This window comes from Symphalangus syndactylus, chromosome 6 (genome assembly GCF_028878055.3).
Source record: "Symphalangus syndactylus isolate Jambi chromosome 6, NHGRI_mSymSyn1-v2.1_pri, whole genome shotgun sequence".
In the NCBI taxonomy this organism is placed as follows: domain Eukaryota; kingdom Metazoa; phylum Chordata; class Mammalia; order Primates; family Hylobatidae; genus Symphalangus; species Symphalangus syndactylus.
The window spans coordinates 82,261,961-82,279,981 of record NC_072428.2 but is presented as its reverse complement, the minus strand read 5'-3'; the positions used below and the strand labels follow the sequence as shown (position 1 = coordinate 82,279,981).

The 18,021-nt window shown below is 41.2% G+C and overlaps 1 protein-coding gene across 2 annotated transcripts in view; it reads left to right on the top strand.

Moving 5' to 3' along the window:
- Positions 1-18,021, top strand: part of MAML2 (mastermind like transcriptional coactivator 2) — a 371,294-nt gene that overhangs the window by 313,814 nt on the left and 39,459 nt on the right. The gene's annotated exons all lie outside the window — the stretch shown is intronic.

Genomic DNA, 18,021 nt, shown 5'->3' with positions numbered 1-18,021 from the left:
AGACTTTATTAGTGATCATTATGTTATTATATATCTTTATGAGATGCATTCCCCTCAGGCCACCTAAAATACTATAATGTTTTGGATGTTGAACTATTTAACCATAATTATTACAACTAAAACCTCATTAAATGTATCCAATAAAATAGATTCAATGCTTCCACTTAGTTTAGTTTAGGAAAAAGAGCTATAAGGAACATTGTTCTTTCCCCAAAGAGTTTAAAATTCAAGGATTGGCCAACAATAGGGCGTGGGGGATAAAAATAATAGGAAAGAAAAGATTTTCCTTAAAACCCTTTGTAAAGTGTTTTCTATTTTCATGCCTAACAAATGAAGCCTTCATCATCTTTGCTTCTGGGAGGAGTTTCAAGCCTAAGAAACACAATTGGAAACCTGCCGTGTTGCAGCCCATCCCCTGTTAGTAATTCCAACTGGATCCAAATGGAATATCTCCCTTCCAAGAGCTCTCTGAAAAAAATCTCACGATAAGAGATGAAACCTAGCCAATGCAACCTGGAAGGTTTCACATTTACCCTCTGTCACTAGGTTTTCCCAGACGCGAACCAGGGTACATTCTCTTCTTCAATGTGCTCTCTCACCAGACCACAACTTTCACCCCAAATGTCAGTTCCTCTCCCACGCACCATCCAAAACAAAATTAATCAGAGTCTGCTGGAATCCATTTATTCAAAAATTTTTGAGCATTTACAGTGCGTCAAGTCCAGTACAAGAGTAGGTATGCACAATCCCTGTCTTCAAGGAGCTCACAGTCTGTAAAGGACTTGCAGACTTGAAGCTATTACCTAAGCATAGATTCATTTATGTGTTAAACATTCTTTATAGCATTCCTGCCAGGCATTTTAACAGGCACTGTGGTAGATACAAGTAAAGCATGGATTTTTATTGTATGGAACTTACAATCCTAAGAAGATAAGACAGAGAAAGAACTCTAATATAAGGTACTACATGATAAATGTTGCAAAAGTGGAAGAAGAAATAATTGTCCCCAGGGCAGGTAATGGTTTGGAAACCACTTGGATACAAGATAAGGTTGAGCAATGCCAGGAAAAGAAATTTCAGGGAATTGTGAACAGCAGTCATCTTAGGAGGTTACACTGGCACATTCCATGCCATTTTTTAAAAAATGCTTAAGTAGCATGTATTAGTTTTGTTGCCTTAAGAAGTAAAATAAGCTGTAGACCATTTCAACGGGGAGTCTGCCTGTTTTAAAAATTAAGCTATAATTTACATACTACCAATTTCACCTTTTGGGTATATAAGTGCCCCAAGTTTTGACAAACGCATAGGTATGTAACCATAACCACAATCTGTTAATAGAATTTTCATCACCTTTATAAATTTCTATGTCCCTTTGTATTCAACCTCTTCCCCTACCTTCAGTCCTGGCAACTGCTGGTGTATCCCTGTAGTGTTGTACAGAATTTTGTTTAAATGGGATCAGACAGTATATACCCTTTTGCCACTGGCTTCTTTCACTTAGCATAGTGCATTTGAGAGTCAACCTTGTGATTTCATATATCAGTAATTCAATTCTTTTTAGTGCTAAGTAGCATCACATTGTATGAATCTATGATAGTTTATCTATTCACCAAATAAGAGACATTTGAGTTGTTTCCAATTTGATTTTTGTGGAAACATAACTTTTTTTTTTTTTTTTTAGACAGACTCTTGCTCTGTCACCCAGGCTAGAGTGCAGTGGCACAGTCTTGGCTCACTGCAACCTCCGCCTCCCGGGTTCAAGCAATCCTCCTGTCTCAGCCTCCCAAGTAGCTGGGATTACAGGCACCTGCCATCATGCCCAGCTAATTTTTGTATTTTTGTAGAGATGGGTTTCACCATGTTGGCCAGGCTGGTCTTTTACTTCTGACCTCAAGTGATCCACCTGCCTCGGCCTCCCAAAGTGCTGGGATTACAAGTGTGAGCCACTGCGCCCAGCGGAAACATAACTTTTTATTTCCTTTAAATAAATACCTAGGAGTGGGATTCTTCGGTAATATGGTAAGTGTATATTTAACTTTATAAGAATCTGCCAACCTGTTCTCCAAAGTGGCTGCACCACTTTGCTGTCCTGTCTGGAGTGTTCGAGTATTCCAGTTGATCCATATTCTTGCCAGGATTTGATCCCAAACATTCTTAATTTGTGGACATTTAAAACTGTGAGCTCACTTTCAGGTAAAGAGATAGCATCTCCCCATCTTGGCCCACTGATGTACAAAGATACAGGTAATTTTTTTTTTTTTTTAATTTTTAGACAGAGTCTCACTCTGTCGCCCAGGCTGGAGTGCAGTGGTGCGATCTCAGCTCACTGCAAGCTCTGCCTCCCGGGTTCATACCATTCTCCTGCCTCAGCCTCCCAACAGGCTGGGACTACAGGTGCCCGCCACCATGCCCGGCTAATTTTTTTGTATTTTTAGTAGAGACGGGGTTTCACCGTGTTAGCCAGGGTGGTCTCGATCTCCTGACCTCGTGATCCACACGTCTCAGCCTCCCAAAGTGCTGGGATTACAGGCGTGAGCCACCACTCCCGGCCAGATATGGGTAATTTAATGTATAAATCAAGCAACTGGAATTTATGAAACATTTTGTCTGTACCCCAAGCATGCTACATACTGTGGGCATGCAAAAAACAAAGCATGAAACCGGATCCATTCATTCAGTGAATCTTTTTTGCACATTTTCCCATGCTGTATTCTGAGAATAACAACTGTTTGGGTCATGAACTATGTTAAGGAATACTCTTTTCTGGAAATTAGCAATACGCCTTAGCATACCAATGACTCTGATAGGTACTGCAGTAAATAAACTAGTTTAATTTGTTTTTCTCTTTAGCATAGTTTGGAAAACACTAATTTACCGTTTCGTCAAAGAGAGAAAACACACACACACACACACACACACACACACACAAACTGTTAAATGGAAATAATAACACTTAGCTCATAGGATTCGATGAAATAAATGTGTAAAAGTATCTTTTACAAAACCTGGTATTCAGTGAGAAAAGAAACATTAAAATGTGTAATGCAGGAGAAAAGGCCAATAATAATTGCACAAATTTGTTGAGCACTTATTCATACCAGGTACTTTACTGTGCTTTTGATATATATTACCTTGGTTAATTCTTATAGTAACCCTAGGAAATGTAGGTGCTACTATTGTTCCCAAGTCATTTATAGTCAGATCTAGAATTCAAGCCCAGGTTTGGGTGATTCCTAACCAAACTCTTAATCTCCGTGTACTTAATCTCCCAAGACTAGGAATGCTCTAGGCGTTCAGAGGAAGGAAAGAGAGAATGCATGAATCCTTCTTTGTCCACCCTTAATAAGAACAAGGGTTGGTAGTGAGTGTCACTCAAACTGAGATCTGTAGCATATTTAGCACCATTTCCTTTGGGATCCTGATGTAGCCTTGGGTTCCCAGTTTTGTATTAGCACTCCAGGAGTTGTGAAATTACCACTGGAAGTGTTTCTGCCTGCTTGGCTGACTTTAAGTAGAGTCCCGGCAGTTCTCTGTCAGGTCAGTGGTCACTGCCTTCCTCTGGAACTGGGTCACTATAGAACACTCAGTAAAACCTGAATGATCTCCACCATGTATACAGCTTGAGTTTTGAGCTGTTTTCCCAGGGATGTTGATGGAAATTCAACTGTAATTCTGTATTTGGGCATGCCATGGTGTAAAGATGTAATTGTTTTTTCCATTTGGACGAACAGTTGCCAAAGAAGCATATGTTAAATATTCCATTCTTTCCTCATGGATTTGTAATGTTAGTATTCTTATACAACAATTTTCCTTATGTTTGTGAGTCTACTTCTGGACTCCCTAGTCCATTCTATTCTGTTCATCTATTCATTTCTTCCAAAGCCAATTCACATTGTTTCAATTACAATGGCTGTTATAAGTCATCACATAACCTGGTAGAGTAATTCCCCCTATCTTCTCTTCCTTTTTTAAAAAAAATTATATTAGCTATTTTTGAACTTTATCTTTCCATATGAATTTTTTTTTTGACAGAGTCTCACTCTGTCGCTCAGGCTGGAGTGCAGTGGCTCAATCTCAGCTCGCTGCAACCTCCGCCTCCCAGGTTCAAGTTTTTCTCCTGCCTCAGCCTCCCGAGTAGCTGGGATTACAGGTGCCCGCCACCACGCCCGGCTAATTTTTTGTATTTTTAGTAGAGACAGTGTTTCACTGTGTTGGCCAGGTTGGTCTCGAACGTCTGACCTCGTGATCTACCAGCCTTGACCTCTCAAAGGGCTGGGATTATAGGCGTGAGCCACCGCGCCTGGCTCCATATGACTTTTAAAGTGAGTCTCTTTAAAAAAATTAGCTGAACGCTTTTTCCAGAAATATTATGTGGTCTGGTAACATACAAAAACAAATCAAAAAACTCTATTTGACATGAGATGGGGTTTCTGAATGTGACCTTTAGGCCTATCTTTGAGCACCTGAAATCTTTCATTTCCTGAAACCCCACCACTAAATTTTTAAAGCTCCACTGAACATAGAAAGTCAGAGCTTTAAGCCAGTGAATGACTAATGGTGGGAGTTTCCGGTCCACGGAGAGAACAGGAGCAGAGAAGAAGATGGGAGGACAGATACAGGTGAGAGATGTTAACCCAGCCTATTTTTGAGAATTTTCTCCTAGTACCATCCGTGACCCTGTTCCAACAATTAAAAACTAAATTATCTAGGTTATCCTTTAAAAATTTTGTTCACAGGAAGGCATAGTTTTGCCTTAATTATGACTCCAATATTAGAAACTGGAGAAATTTTGGTCTCCCACATCGGTAAAGAATCTCTTTGAGATGGCAAACAACTGGAAACCTGGATATTGTCTTTGGGAGACAGACTAGTCTTCCAATATAAAAATCGAAGAGATTTTACATTTTTACAATGTAAAAATCTCTTAGATCACAGTCCATCCCTATCAGGGGAACATTATTGCACAAATAAGATGAGCACCAGTTAAAAGGTAATTTCCTTAAATAGTCTCATGTGGAACAAATTGAAAATCCACCGTCCTTCAACAAAGTTTTTTTTTCATTATTTGATGTTAAAAAAAAAAAACAAACTGTTTCACTCTTCACTTCCCTAGCAGATGTTGCAAATTTCAGAAACACACAGGCACCTTTGGGTCGAAATGAGGAATTGATCCACTTAAAAATGTAAAACTCAGTTCAAAATGTTTAGAAGATAGTGAGTGGGGCCTGGAGAGTACACCTCTGACTTTCAGGATTTCCTCTCTATGTTATTCAGTTGCCATAAATCTGGCAAAAGCAACACTGTCCTGAATGTGGTGAATGACATTTTTATAGCCTTATTTAAAAAAAAAAAGGTCTGTGTGTTGGGGATATAAGAATATAGGATGTTACTATTAATAAGACCTGGAAAATTATTATGTGTTTCAGGAAGTAAACACAATAATACAGTAAAGGGATACAGTAAAGGACAGCAATGTTATACTGTGTCACATTTCTCTCTGCCCTTTTTCAGAACACATAATTTTCTTTTTTTCTCCTTTCTCCAGTCTGACTCTACTGCCTAGATATTAGGCTTTGCTGAGTATTGAATTTTTATTTTCTAGAAGAAAAAACCTTATCAAATACTTATTCTTTCTACAGATATTTATTAGTGAGTGCCTATTATGTGCCAGGCACTTTGCTGATCACTAAGGATATAGGAGTGAAAAGATAGTCATAGGCTTTCATGGAGTGTAATGTTTAAAGGGAGTGACAGATAATTAAGTAAATGGGAAAAAAAGCCTGTTGAGTGTCATGACAGGGGGATTTAGAGGACAATATTAGGGGACACTTAAATTAATCTTGGGGTTGAGGAGGCCTCCCAGGGGAAGTGGAGTTTAAACCTCGAAGAATGAATAGGAATTAGCCAGGTGCAGAAATGAGGAAAACGTGGTAAAATGCTTATAAGAGAGAAAGAAGTATCTTTGGGGCAGAGAGAACAGCACATCCAATGGTGCTGTGGCACATGGCAGCATACTTGTTTTGAGGGAGCAAATATATGAGGAAAAATCTTATTTTTAAAACTTTCAAGGTCCAGACCAAAGTACCTAATACTTACCATTTATACTCAATCTGTGGGATAGCATCTCTTAAATTTGGTCAAATAATAAATAGAAAAAGATGCAGACAACTAGACATTATTGGTACCTTGTTTACATGTGAGTCCATTCACACAAAGAAAAATGGGCCAGATGTCGTGGTTCATGCCCATAGTTCCAGCACTTTGGGAGGCCAAGGCAGGCAGATCACTTGAGCTCAGGAGTTTGAGACCAGCCTAGGCAACATGGCAAAACCCCATCTCTACAAAAAATACAAGAATTAGCCGGGCACAGTAACACATACCTGTAGTCCCAGCTACTTGGGAGACTGAGGCAGGAGGATCACCTGAGCCCAGGAGGTTGAGGCTACAGTGAGCCATGATCATGCCACTGCACTCCAACCTGAGTGGCAGAATGAGACCCTGTCTCAAAAAATAAAATAAAACAATAAAATAAAATAACCTGAAAAAGAATGTATTATGCTCCCCTCACCTTTGTGTCTCTGCCTCTCGCTCTCAGCCCTCCTCCATGACCGAGGATAGCATCTCTTCTAGTGTTCCTTCCTGGCTCCTTTCTCCCCAGATCTGAGTTAGATGTCTTTCCTCTGTGGTCCCACTGCACCCAGTCCTTACCTCTGTCAGAGCACTTTTCACATTGTGTTTATTTTCCAGATCATTCCCATGCTCAACTCTGAGTTCCTTAAGGTCAGAAACAGTATAAAGGAGAGAATATGAGGGAGGTTTGGAGTCAAAGAGTCCTAAGTTGAAATCACAGCCTGGCCACATACTGTGTGGTCTTGAGAACTTACTTAACTACTGTGAGTCTTGGCTTCCTCATCTGTAAAACTGGGATTATAATAGCATATACTTCTCAGCGTCGTATGTGAAGTACTAGTCACAGTGCCTAGCTTTAATAGCACTCTATAAAAATTTGCTGAATGGGTGAATGAATGAATGAATGCATGCATGCATGAATGACAAAATGTAAGGTTTGTTCAAAGGATTGCTTGTTGAGAGCTATCTTGAGACTGTAGCCAATTCAGTAATCAAAGTCCCGTCAGCTCAGTCCTGGGCATTGTCACCTTAGCTAGAAACTCCAGAGGCACCAGTATCCTGTACTTCCTGTAGGTAGGAAAACAAGCTTCCTACAATGTTGTCCATTCATTGGTTTATTTATTCATCCACTCATGAAGCACTTATTAAGTACTTGCTATGTGCCAGGGACTGTTATAGATGTTAGCAATATAGTGAAGATTTGATTAGAGTATTTATTTATTTATTTATTTGCCAGGATGCTAAACAAACGCATTGTATAAGATACCTTTTTTTTTTTTTTTTAACCCCATGGCAATGCTGGGACCATCTTAGTCCTTCTCATGTTGTATCTACTGTGCCGTATCTACTCATGTTGCATCTACATATCCCTCCTTTCCATCTACTACATATAAATATAAAGGGATTCTTTTATATCCTGTTGAATTTTAGTCACGTGTGCTGAGCAAATAGATGCCAAAAGGAATAGCTTTGATCACCTTGAAAAGGAAACCCTGTAGAGAGGGTTACATAAAGAATAAGGGGAGACTTACAGCCCTCCTGCCTTGCTTGTATGCTACTGACTGTGTGAATCACCTCTGAAGGAAGGGAGGGTTGGGTTTATCTATCACATACGCATCATCTCACCACAGTAGAAGCCGATGCTCTTACCAGTGTTACTAAGAGGATGAGAGACGTAAAATGATGGCCAAGGATCCAATTCAAACTGAACTATTATCTCTCTTGGGTGGTCCCTATGATCTCAATGTACAGAGGATATTGATATTTTAGGGTTGTTTCATGAACTCACCTTATATTCAAAATGACAGTCTACTTATATTTTCATTCAGCAAACTTTAGCCGCAGGGCTGCAGGTATACTGCTGGCTAAAGTATGATTCCTCTTCTTTGAACACTCTTAGTCTAATGGGAGAGAAGGAGACTGATAAATGAACAGTTCGTAACAGTGCAGTCCAGATGGTGGTTAAAAACAGTTAATTACTTGTTTGCAGTCTAACTGGGGCTAGTTACGCAACCTCTCAGAGGCTCAGTTTCCTCATCTATAAAATAGGCATAACAACAGCATTACCTTAGAAAAACTCTTGTTGAAGAATTAGTGAGATCGTCTATGTACAATGCTTCTTAAGGTGTCTGGAACATTATAAGCCCTCAATAAATGTTAGCTGGGATTTATTTGTTGTTTGCTTCTATAATGGTTATAATCAGAGGCTACAACAGAATCTTTTTAAAAAATAATTTATGCTTTTGGCTGGGCACGGTGGCTCACACCTGTAATCCCAGCACTTTCGGAGGCTGAGGCGGGTGGATCATGAGGTCAAGAGATTGAGACCATCCTGGCCAACATGGTGAAACCTCATCTCTACTAAAAAAAAAAAAAAAAAAAAAAAAAAATTAGCTGGCTTTGGTGGCACATGCCTATAGCCCGAGCTACGTGGGAAGCTGAGGCAGGAGAATCGCTTGAACCCAGGAGGTGGAGGTTGCAGTGAGCCGAGATTATGTCATTGCACTCCAGCCTGGGCGACAGAGCGAGACTCCATCTCAAATAATAATAATAATAATTTACACTTTTATTTTAGATTCAGTGGGTACACGTTCAGGTTTGTTACCAGAGTATATGATGCTGAGGTTTGGGGTATGAATTATCTCATCACTCAAGTAGTGAGCATAGTACCCAATAGGTAGTGTTTCAGTGCTTGTCCACCTCCCCCCTCCCCCAGTAGTCCCCAGTGCCTGTCATTCCCATCTTTATGTCCATGTGTACCCAATGCTTAGCTCCTACTCATAAGTGAAAACATACACTATTTGGTTTTCTGTTCCTGCGTTAATTCACTTAGGATGATGACCTCCAGCCACATCCATGTTGCTGCCATGGATATGATTTTGTTCGTTTTTATGGCTGCGTAGTATTCCATGGTGTTTATGTACCACATTTTCTTTATCCAATCCACAGTTGACAGACACCTAGGTTGATTTCATGTCTTTGCTATTGTGAATAGTGCTGTGATAAACATGCAAGTGCACGTGTCTTTTTGGTGGAACGGTTGCTTTTCTTTTGGGTATATACCCAGTAATGGGATTTCTGGGCTGAATGGTAGTTTGTGTTAAGTTCTTTGAGAAATCTCCAAACTGCTTTCCACAGTGGCTGAACTTATTTACATTCCCACCAACAGTCCATAAGCATATAACAGAGTCATGAACAGAGGAGCACTGTGGAAACACTGAGAGGATGTGGCCAATTTGACACAGGCAAGGTGGCATCAGAGCTGCATATGGAGGGCTGAGTAAGAGGTGAGCAGAAGGAGAAGGAGTGGCAGGGCAGTCTAGGCCTCCTGCACAACGTATCCACAGTTGCCAGGGCATGAAAGTACGGGAACCATTCCGAGAAGTTCTGTAAGGTGAATGGGTGACAGCCAAAAATGATCCTTAGGCACAGGGCTCGGGAGACATAACTGCCATAGATAATGGTTTGAAATTTACTCTGTACTCAGTAGGAAACCAGAAGAGATAGCCAGAGAATGTCTTCCAATTATTCCTTTTAGTTCTACCTATCACCAGCCTACTCAACAAACAGACGTGGCTTTTAGCAACATGAGTGCATGTCTGCACACTTAGAAAGTGTGAAATGTAGTGGAGGAAAACAAAGAAATTCTGTGATAATAAAAGCTAACATTTGTTTAGAACTTTACAGATTACCAACAGCCTTCATATGCAAGATCTGTTTTAAGCCTTATTATATCCCTGTGATTTGACATTACTAAGATCTCTAGTTTGTATAGAGGGAAATTGAGGCATAGAGAGGTCAAACTACTTTTACAAGATTGCACAATTAGGAAGTTATGAAGTTGGGGCTATAAACCCATGTTCTTTCTCAAAAGCTCAGGCATTTTGCAGAAATAATCTTTTCTACTATTGCAACTCTTTCATTTTCAACCTACAGTATCTTTCCCTGAGAGAAAAATTTTAATCATCTGTTAAAAAATAGATCTTCCCCTCACTGGTTTGCTTCTGCACTGCTGAAATCTCCTTTACCAGCATTGCCCTAGTCTTTGCCTCAGCTATTTTGTGTCTTTGATATTTGGACTTTCCATTTTTACGATCATCCTATATCTTAACTTTCTCCAGACCTAGACAACTGAGAGGGTTTGCAGTTTAATTAATCTGTCCCTTTACTGCAGGAGACTTATCCATTTTTAAGGTGATTCTGTCCTTATTCAGCAAAACTGCCCTCTTGTTCACTACCTCTTGATAGAAGGAGCTCATCATAGTAACCTGACATTTCCCCATCTTCCCTAACTTTCTCCCTGCATTTTTTTTTTTTTTTTTTTTTTTTTTTGAGACGGAGTCTCGCTCTGTCGCCCAGGCTGGAGTGCAGTGGCGCTATCTCGGCTCACTGCAAGCTCTGCCTCCCGGGTTCACGCCATTCTCCTGCCTCAGCCTCTCCCAGTAGCTGGGACTACAGGCGCCCACCACCACGCCCGGCTAATTTTTTGTATTTTTAGTAGAGACGGGGTTTCACCGTGGTCTCGATCTCCTGACCTCGTGATCCGCCCGCCTCGGCCTCCCAAAGTGCTGGGATTACAGGCGTGAGCCACCGCGCCCGGCCTCTCCCTGCATTTTCTTACCTTCTGCCTTGCTCAGAATTTCTCAGCCATATTCTGTTTGCTCTAAGCCTGGAAATGTTCGAGATGGGAACTAATTGTATAGGAAAAGCCATTAGGTGGAAAGGCCTGTGATCAATGGCCACCCTCATGTTTCCAGGGCCTCTTAGGAGAACTCATGGAGTCTGCCTGCATTTCCCCGATAGCCTCCTAGATCCCACGCCCACAGATGGGACATCCCATGTAGCACTGTGGGCCTGCTGCACTCCACAACATGAACCCACATTCCACATCAGTCATCTCACTAGCTGGGTGGTCCAGGCTCCATTCTGGGGAGCCTTGCCAGCTGCTCCTGCCTGGCTACCGGGCAGTCTGTAAAGCTTTGACATGTGTGGGAACTGTGCCGAAAAGCGAGGTGGTAAAGCTGGGCTCGGCAAGTGGGTGCATTGGGAATTAATATAAGAAAAAGGAGGTCCTCCAGAGGCCTCAAGACTACCCAGCAACAAAATATGCAAACAGTGACTCCATCATATGGCAACAGTGCTGTCTGCAGCTTCTCCCCTTGTACCTCTGCCCATTGGGACTGCAAATCAGGAAGGGAAGCAGTGTGGTTGAACCTCCCTGATTGATGAGGGTCCAAGTTTTCTGTCAGTAGCATAGTGGGCTGAGTGGCCTGCCAGGGATCGTCCATTCCAGCCTGCCCACTGCAGAGGTGCTTCATCCTTTTCTAATTTCTCATTCCTGAACTCTTTTCCTCACTGAATCTTGCTCAGCTCTACCCAGCCCCAGTCTCAGGGATCCCCTGCATGCCTTACCTTCTTCAGATACAGTATCTTTAGCAATCTTTTTTTATAATGTGACAATTGCCTGGTTCTATTTAAACACAAAAATGCCATCATCACTGGTTTTGAGGTTAAGCCTCATGTCTACTGGCCTAGTCCATCTGCCCATCTGTTCCAAACATCCTCATTGTCATAATACTGCCTTACCTTTAAAAAACCCTTTATAATGGGCCAAGTGCTTCCTCAAACATCCTTTCATCTGATCCTTGTGAGTGAGATCCCAATCAGCCTCATTATGGGCCACATTAGACACATATAATTAGCTTCATTTTACATAGGCTCAGAGAGGTTAATTGATCTGTCAAGGTCACACAGCAAGTAAGTGGCAGAGCCAGCACTCAAACCCATGTTTTTTGACTCTTAGCCTAGTGCTATTTCCTCTACAGATATTCAGGGGACAGATAGGGACAGTGAGGGCTAACTAAATCCAACCACTGTCACATATGCTTATGGGCCCCAGTGACCCTTTTCAAATCAGCTCCCCAGTGTCCTTCTCTACCCTTCCCACCAAGCGAAAGACTAATCCTTCTAAAAGCCCTCTGCTCTCTGTTTGCTACCTTAATCCCCAAGATCCCATCTGTTATGTCTCTGGATGCAGATACACATGGCCCACATAACTGCATGATTCAGGGCATAATGAGAAAGGCAGGAAACTGGGACAAAATTTCCTGATTATAGGACAGGCACTGGGGTCTCAGGAAAGATTCAGGACGGGAGCTAGCAATGGAGATCATTGTGGCAGACAGAATACAGCGCCAGATAACCCGTGGGAATACTGTTATGAGCAAAATGAAATTCAACGCAGTTTCTTCAGGGTGCCCTGACCTGTGGATGGATCACATGGTTGGAGGAGCAGGAGCAGTGATAGAGATCCAGCCAGCCCTAGGGTGCCAGCCCTAGGCAAGGCAGCTCCTCCCATCCTAGACAGCCTGGCCTACAGAGACACTAGCTTAGTCACGGACACATGGCAGGAATCCTCTAACCTGAACCAGGTTCAAGGTAGGAACTTTGTTTCAAGAACAGAGGCAAAGCCTTATTTTCAGAACCATAGTCTTGGATCTGGGTTGCACCTGGAGCCCAGCTTCAAGGCAAAGAGGAATGCTGGGACTGGGAAGAGGCAGGACGTGGCATTCCTCAGTTCTTGGCATTACCCTCACAACCTGTATTAATCAGGATAGGTGAAGTTATGTAGCAGTAACAAATAATGTCAAAATCTCAATGGCTAAAACACAGAATTTTCTTTCTTACACTGTATGTCCATGATGGGAGAAAGGGGTTCTGCCCATCATAGTCACTCTTGGACTATAGGTGATGGAGCAGCCACCAACCAGGACATTGCCAGCTGCTGTACCAGAGAGAAAAGCGAGTCCTCAAGTGGCTCTCATTAACAAATAAATTCTTAGCCAGAGAGAGACACACGTTACTTCAGCTCACAACTCACTGGCTTGAGCTAACCAGAAGTCCCAGCCACCTACAGGGAGGCCAGGATGTGCAGTCCTACCTTAGGCCCAGTAGACAGAGAGCTGCAGACATTCAGTGAGTAGCCCACAAGGAGGCTTTTATCTGCTGGGCTCATGGTGGATTCGTATCTTCACCCTTAGTTGGGACACTAAAGCATCAGTTACAAAAACCAGAAATATACCGATTTTCCATTCATTTAACAAATATTTATTAAGCACTGCTGTGAGTGAGGCCATGCTGGTGGTTGTAGATACAATGGCGACCAGATACAGTCCTTCCTTCAAAGAGCTTCCAGTCTAATGGAGAAGAGAACAAACCTATACAGTGTGACAAGAGCTTCAACAGGGAGAAACACAGGAATCTATGGAAGCACATAGGAGAGGTGACTGATTTAGGCTCAAGGGTGAAAAGATCAATTTGAGGAGGGCTTCCACATTTACATATAACTCTACTCATAAATATAGATATACATACACACATCACAAAAGAAAAAAGAAAAAAAAGGGAAGAAATCCATAATTCCTAGCACCATTTATCCCCTATTTCTTTCTATCCATATAGCATAGTTGTCCCTACTCTTTTGAGACTAAACTTCAAAGAGGAGAGTTTCTGGTTTTATCCACCAAAGGCTAGGTCTAGAGTTCTGGTGACTTAAAGGTAATTCAGTTTGAAAGGGAGTAATGGCCATTCTGTCTCTCATTCTGACCAAAATTTTCTCCCTTACACTCTGCCACTAAGACTTAAAATTCCTGTTTTATTCATTTATATGATTAATGTGTAAAATATACTGTAAAGCTGTAAACATTGTCTGAAAGCAGACATACAATAACTCCCTACCACCTTAGCTCACAGTAGTTCGTCCATGAAGCTTGAGTCACCTAGCTCTCATCAGTTCATGTGTGGCCTGCAGATCCACTGCATCAGAATCACATGGAGCTCATTAGAGATTCAGAAACTCAGTGCCCAGTCACCCCCTCCCTGAACACCTACCGAATAAGGCTCTGCCTTTTAACAAGATCCCAAAGTGATTCATATGCACATTAAAGTTTGAAAAGTCCTGACCTAGCTGAGAACAAGAGAAATTGGCCATAAGTTAGATACATTTTGATACCAAAAAGGAGACCTTTATAAATCTGAGTCATGTGGTGCTAATAGGAAGGCAAGTGTGGGTTAGACTTCAGAAGCTGGCAGAAGAAGCAGACTATAGAGTCCTGGGCAGAAGAGAGTTGCTTTTCAAAAATGAGAATCTGATGGAGAGGGGAAAAAGCAGCAAAAGGGAGTTTTGAAGGCACTTTTGCCTGGGGATACTCTTGGCAATATTTGATGGTCTTTATTGGAGTTTAGAAGTGAAGTAAGGGTCCAGAAAAACACTCCCAATTACTCTTCCTTTTCCCCCTACTAAATCTGTATGTGCAAAATTGTTCCCTCTGCATGCACTCCCCTTCACTGACTGGCACCTCCAACATTGACCATGTAGAGAATGTGAATCTATTAACTGGAAAGTGCTTCACAGCCTCTTTAAACAGCACTTAACAACTGAATAGCGTAAACTCCAGAGCTAGGAGACACAGAGAGACAACCAAAGTTTGCACTTTGAGTCATAAGTATGGGGAAAAATGTATAAGCTAGCAACTAGATTTTTGAACAAAAGTTTTACTTAAAATGGACTTTGATGTATAATCATATTCTTCTAATATTAAGGTCTTCTGAATTTTACCATTTCCCCAGCTAGACTGTTTCCAGTAGTTTTTCAATTCAGTATTCACTGCCAGGTGTCTGGTTCTACATGTGTGTTATTATTATTATTATTAGTCTTTGGCTGCTGAAGTAGCTAAAATGGGGAATTTAAATTTATTTTTACAGGACTCAGAAAGTTAGGTTACCTTAGCTAAAATAAAATCTGATATGCCAGGAGTTATATCTCAAGTGAGTGAGTGGCTAATTTTTTCCATAACATTTTTCCATATTATGGCTCTAACTGTATTTTATTCAAAAACTTGTCTGTGATTTTTGGAGCACATTCAGCATGCATTCCTACCCAGAGGACCCCATGTTGAAGCTAATAGCTTCCTGTTGCAAGGTATTAAAGACCAAACCTACAGAGATTATATTCAAAATTATCGTTATGATCAGGATGATAGCCAAAGACTATCACTGGTGCTATTATAACTTCACTAGCCACACTTATTAGCAATATTACTTGCTATATAACTAACTGTATATAATCAAAACTTATATACTAAATTGTATATATTATAAAGCAGAAAAAATGAGGGGAAGAATTTACATTAAGGCATTTGCCATTTTTTATTTAAACTATTCTCATAGGCATAAAACCTAAAACTCACCTTAAGAGACAAACAAAACAAACAAAAAACCTCCACATTTTCTTCTGCTACCTCTCTATTTTTCTGATTTCAGCCATATTCCTTGAAAAAAATTATCCCCAATCCTAACTCCCTACTTCTCTTCTCACTTTGTCTCAAACTCATTTCAATCACGTTTCTGTCTCTAGATTTCCAGTGAAACTGCACTTGTCAAAGCTATTAGTGATATCTACGTTGCCAATTCCAGTGGTCAATTCTTAACTCTCAGCCAGGCGTGGTGGCTCACACCAGTAATCCCAGCACTTTGGGAGGTGGAGGCAGGCATATCACTTGAAGTCGGGAGTTCAAGACCAGGCTGGCCAACATGGTGAAACCCCATCTCTACTAAAAATTAGCCAGTCATAGTGGCAGCTCCCTGTAGTCTCAGCCACTTGGGAGGCTGAGGCAAGAGAGTTGCTTGAACCTGGGAGGCAGAGGTTGCAGTGAGCCAAGATGGTGTCACTGCACTGTAGCCTGGGCGACGGAGCTTGACTTATCAGGAACATCAAATCCATTAATCATTTCCTTTCCTTGACATACTTTCTTCTCTTAGCTTTCAGGACACAACTCATTCATGGTTTGCACTCTCCTTTGCTAGTTTCTTCTTCATATACCAGACTTCCAAACAATGGGGTGTCCAGAGGACGGTTACTGGACTTCTTTTCATCATCTGTACTCACTCCCTAGGTGATAGCATCCAAATTCATGACTTTCAGTATCTTTTCTATGCTGACAACTCCTAAATTTCTATTTCTAGTCTATATTTCTCTCCTGAACTCCAGACTCATATATCAAGTTGCCTTCCTGACATCTCCACTTGGATGTGTAATAAGCATCTCAAACTTGACATATCCCAAGTTAAATTCCCTATTTCCAACTCCTCCAACTCCCTCCCCACAAAAAGCAAAACTGTTTCACAGTCTTTCCCATCTCTATACTTCCCTATACTCAGGCCAAAATCTCATAGTTGCTTTATTAGTGGCTCTACCGTCAGAGACTATGTGGAATCCAGCCACTTCCCACTGCTACCACTCTGGCCCAAACCCCTGCCATCTCACCTCTGAATTATTCCTGTAGCCTTCCTTACTCGTCTTCTTTCTCCATGAAAACTATTCACCACATAGCTGCCAGAGTGATCTTTAAAACATATATCATGTCATTCCTCTGCTCAATATCCTCTAATGGCTTTCCTTATTATTCAAGTAAAAGCTAAAGTTCTGACAGTTGCCTACAAAGCCCCACAGGATCATGTCTCCCCCGCTTCTCCACCCCCGTGCCCCACCACCAATCTTGCCTCTTCTTGCACAGCAGCACAGTGGCCTGCTTGCCAGGCTTCAGGCGGATGAAACATGCTCCCACCTCAAGACCTCAGGACTTGAAATCCCTCCACTGTGCACAAGGCTCTCCCCTCACTTCCCCCAGGTCCAATGTCATCTTATCCCAGAAGTCTTCTCTGCTCACCCTACCCACTCCTACCTGTACCGGCAACACACGCTACCTCTAGCCCTGTTTTTTCTTTATAGTATTTATCATCATATATTTTTGTTAAAATGTCTATTGTCTGTCTTCCTACACTAAAATGTTGGTTTAATGAGGGCCAGAGTTCTGGTTTATTTACCACTATAACCCCAGTTATTATTGTAGGCACAGTAGGAATGCAAATGTATTTGTTTTATGGAAGGAAAGAAGGGAGGGAGGGAGGGAGGGAGGGAGGGAAGGGAGAAAAGAGGGGGGAGGGAGGGAGGGAGGGGTAATCTCGCAGTGTGCTTTGGTTTTTAAGATTTCAGTTACATGTGCTTTTTCAGAAATCAAGGTATGCATAACCAAAGCACATCTGCCTTTCCAAACTGAATTTAGATTCGCCATTTACTAACTAAGGAATGTTGTGCAATTTAGCTAACTTGTCTAAGCCTCGTTTTCCTCATCTATGAAATGGGAGGAATAGTAAGATCTACCTACCTCAAAAGAATATTGTAAAGATTAAACAAGGTAATCATTGTTTAGTAATATGCCTCCCATATATTATTATTACTGATTATTCCTCACATAGTTAATTACCTTTAAAATTACTACACTTTAGTATTATTCTCAGAAATTTTACATTTTCTATAGTTTCCATATATATCAAAAGAAAGAGTTACTAGAAACATTTGGCTGATTCTTTATCTCCTTTTTTTGAGCCGTTTAAACAAATCTTTTCTATAGAGTTTTGGATCTGTTCCTCCTAAATTCAAAAAAGCCTCAGATTAGAACACAATCTGAAAGCACTCTAAATTGAAAGCTTAGTCTTTAGGATACTAACAATAGTTATTATATGGACCCTTTTTTAATGTCCCTAAAGTCCATAATTCCACACAAACTAAACTGAGAGGGGCAATATGCATATTTGTGTTTACATGAACATAGGAACCCTTCTTCTTCTTCCCAAAAGCTTTTGTAAAATGTCATCATAGTTAGCTTTTATCCCCACAAAAAGTGTTCCTCCTAGAATCTGATTATCTCTGCTAGACAGTATGGTATGTGCTCTCTTCAAACTTAGGAGAGGTGGGGACTCTAAAACATCAACAGAAGTAAGATGTGAGAGGCATGGTGGAGGGACAGGGGTCTCGAAAGGGTGTTGAATCTG